Source organism: Pinus tabuliformis, chromosome 1_2, assembly GCF_031772625.1.
Source record: "Pinus tabuliformis cultivar Carrire ecotype Pingquan chromosome 1_2, CPIR1, whole genome shotgun sequence".
NCBI classification, from domain to species: Eukaryota; Viridiplantae; Streptophyta; class Pinopsida; order Pinales; family Pinaceae; genus Pinus; species Pinus tabuliformis.
The window spans coordinates 186,851,007-186,855,195 of NC_142298.1; the positions used below are offsets into that span (position 1 = coordinate 186,851,007).

Sequence of the window (4,189 nt, forward strand, 5' to 3'; positions counted from 1 at the left end):
TTGGTAATATGATTTTATTTAAATAATGTTGATGAGTAAGAGCCAACTCACATTTTTAGTTTCTCACTGCCAATTGACAATTTAGTTTCTCACTACCAATTGACAATTCAATTATGATAAGTTTCCAGTTAATTATGACTTCCTTATTGCCAGTCAACAACTTAATTATGATAGAGTAAACCAACACCTTTAAAAAAAAAATCAAATGTAAAATGACATCTTTCTAAGTGTATATTCCAAAATATCCTACTATTAACACTGCATTGCTATTGCTGAGTGGTTATTGTTTGCACAAACAATTACCCATTTTAATAAATTGCATGCATGGAAGTTTAACTTATTCGTAAGAACAGGTAGATGCCTCAAAGAATGGCAACGGTGGTAAAGAGATGATGGGAGATGAGTGAGGGGGAGGTGTTGTTGCATGTGGGGTAGGGTGCGACTGAGGAAGAAAAGGAGGATTACTTGGAGGGGTGGTTGCAGATGGGGCACGGTGGGGCGAAGGAAAAGCGGGAAGATTGTATGGAATCAGGAAATTTTAGAATTGACCTATTATTCATGCCAACTACCATCTCAGCTGTAGATGCGTCAAGAGCAGAGAATGCAGTTATACCCACTGCATTGACCCATGAAATGAAAAGAAAAATTGCATATCATTTTATTCTCTTTATTTATAACACATAAAAGCTTTTATGTTTCTTCACAATGATAATTCAGATATCAATATATAAATGGTAATCCAAAAAATAATCTAAATTGAAAAATAAAATATAAATAATTAATTATGTAAAAAAAAATTAACTGATAAAATTATATTATGATATTGTTTTTTTTACTAGAAAGCATAGAACTCAATGTTTATTTATATACAAAACTATCTAAAATAGATATATATAAAACTAAAATAAACCAAAATACCAATTACCATAAACATAAATTATGGAAACCTCAAATATAATTAAGATACACACAAAACACGAGGAAACTTCCAAAAGCTTAATTACCATAAACATCAATTCTGGAAACTTCAAATATAATTAAGATACACACAAAACACAAGGAAACTTCCAAAAATCTCCAGTGGTCATAGAGGTAAGTAGGATGTAACACCACCACGCATGTTCTAAAATAATAATAATATTATAATCTGCCATATTCATTGGTTTGATGTGGTCACAAAAGGAATTACAAAAGGCTTCGTCGTTATTGGACCAAATCAGGTCAGGACAAAAACAACAATACTATTTACATATGCCAGATCATCATTTTCTTCAAAACCTTCGTTGTTAAGATGTATTTCTAAGACTATGTACCCGCAACGCTGTGTTTCAACTAATTGATCACCATTATATGGAACAGAAGTGTCAATCAAAATTGTAACCATTCAACTTTTGTTGTTACTTGTGTTTTCGATACACAGTCCAACAGTGGTTGGAGTCCTTAAGAAACCATCACATATTCCCAAGGAGAGATTGTGATTACGAAATCCACCTTGAACAATGAAGGAAACTGCTATGAAATAAATCTCATCGCTCGAATTGCTCTATCAGCGCTTAACTAAATGCAACTATTGAACTTAAGAAATATTAATTACATTACTTACAGCCCAAAACAACAAAACGTTAACTAAATTTAGAAAGTGGAATATTAATTACATTATTGAAAGATCCACCCCATATTGAGCTCTCTGCTGAGAATTTTGTGCCCAGCCTCTGATCAATTGTGCTCTACAACAGGTTCCCATTTTACCCACTTTGTCCATAAGACAAAAGGGTCCTGACTGAAACAAGCTAGAGGCAGCGTTATTGAGCCTGTAATATTATATTAGTACAATTTGGGTTGTGAAGGATTTAACCCAGAGACTTCCAAGGATGTAGCATAAGAGTCATTGAAGGAAAATGAGAAAGAGCTTCTGATAAACCAAGCAGATGGTACAATTTCTGATCATGAAAGTCTGGTTCACAGAATAAGGGCCATGGAAGACCTATTGAAGGAGACATTTTCCACTGTGTCTCATCTGAAAACCTCTTATGAAAAGTTACAGGAGGCCCATATTCCTTATGATGCAGAGAAGCTAGAGGTGGCTAATAAGGAGGTGATCAGGGAAATGAAAAAGCTCTTAGAACAGAAGTAATATTATAAGCAAAATATTGCCAGTGGAGACTCCAGTGGTTCTGAGAACCAGATTGGGTTAAGCTATGAGGAGACTTCAACAAGGGCTCTACAGATTGAGATTGCACAAAATAATTATGAGATTGAAAGCTTGAAAAAGGCATTGGAAAATGTTAACTGAGAAAGGGTGAGCATAGAAGATCAGACAGAAGGAAAAGTGCTAGAGATTCGTCGTCTCTGAATGTTGGGGATGTTCCTACAATTAAATTGTTGGAGACAAGCATGCAGAAGATGAGAGAATCAGCCAGAGGTTTCACCAAATCCCTAATTTCTCTGATGAAATCTGCTGAGTGGGATCTAGATGCAGCAATTAACAGCATAGAACCATGCATAAACTACACCATGGAAAGCCACAAAAAGTTGGCATTTCAATCCTATTTCTGCATGAGAATGTTCAGTGGATTTGAGAACGAGAATTTCTATTTGGCTGGGAGCCTGTCGTCCATTATAGTTCCTGAGAAGCACATAAATGATTGTTTCAAATAGATTTTGGACATGAAAAACATGGAGCCATCAGAGCTAGAGTCCATTCTCACACCAAACAGCCTGTTTGGGAAATTTTGTTTGAAGAAATTTCTCAATGTAGTGCATCCCAGGATGGAAGAATCCTTCTTTGGCAATTTGGAGCACATGCACCAGATAGGCAGGGGACTCTACCCTAGGAGCCAATTTTACAGCCTATTCCTCAAATTTTCCAAGTCTGTGTGGTTGGTTCACAGTCTTGCATTTTCTTTTTACCCACCTCTGTCTATCTTTCATGTCAAGAGTGGGGCGGATTTCGAGGGTTCCTACATGGATAGCTTGAATTCTGTGAATATGAATCATGATGTTGAGAATACTGTTGCAAGTGAAGGTAATGTCCTGTAGCTTCCTGAGAAGCCAAACCCTACAATTGTAGGGTTTACAGTGATGCCAAGTTTCAGGGTTGGCAAGAAGGCCATAGTGAGATGTCAGGTCTATATAATGACTGCAACACCTGATCCTACAATTAATGTTTTTGATCCGCTCTCAGCACCTCCCATGGAGGATCTGTAGGTTCATTGTTGTGTATCAAATACTTCTCCTTAGTTTTTGGTTTTAGGATCAATCTGTGGGAGTATTCATTTTGGTTGTCATAAATGCATTATGCTTTGTTTTCCAAGTTTCTGAGAAAACTTTGGAGAAATTCCAGGGGATGTTCTGGGGAATTCAAAGATGAGAAAACTTTGGAGAAATTCCAGGGGATGTTCTTGGGAATTCAAAGCTGATAAAACTTTGGATAAATTCTAGGAGATGTTCTGGGGAATTCAAAGATGTTTTTTATACTTGTGGATACTTTTTTGGGAAATTTATGGTTATTTTAGTCAAATCATCCACAACATTGTGGAGAGTTTTGTGAAAATTGTGGGGAGAATTTTGTGAAATTCATGATTGTTTTGTCAAACTATCTACAATATTGTGAAGATTTTGGTGACAATCATTGTTGTTTTAGTCAAACAATCTTCAACATTATGAAGAATTATGTGGGAACATTGTATGGAAATCGAAAGATATCTTTTAACATCTGTGAATGACAATTTTTAGAAAATTTATGGTCATAAATTGCTCTTCCATTAAAGTCAATTATTAAAGACTTAAAAGAGAATGTCAGAATTTTAATAGTTAGTAAGTCACACAAAACTTATACAATCAGTAGCAAAAAGAAATTATAGCCAATAGCCATTGCAAGGGAAATTGTCTCACCTTGCAGCTCTAAGTCAGACTTTCACAAAGTTGGGATCTATGTCCATAGCCTGCATGCAGCCTGAAAGTGCATCTCTGAATCTACCAACATCCATCCGAGTGGCTGCACGGTTGCTATAGCATAGGACTAATGCCCTAATATTTCTTTATGACTTCTCACTTGGAAAGATGTAGCTTATCCCTTGAGTATCATATTCTTCAGCTTTAGAAAAATCTCCTTCTGCATATGCTTGATTCCCCCTATTCGAATGATCAGAGTATACATGATTTTGCTAAATCTTCTAGAAACCAGAAA

The 4,189-nt window shown here is 35.8% G+C and overlaps 1 pseudogene; it reads left to right on the forward strand.

The window, feature by feature from the left end:
• Positions 1 to 1,258: 1,258 nt before the first annotated feature.
• On the forward strand, positions 1,259 to 3,857 carry LOC149205116 (protein GRAVITROPIC IN THE LIGHT 1 pseudogene; annotated as a pseudogene).
• Positions 3,858 to 4,189: the final 332 nt, after the last annotated feature.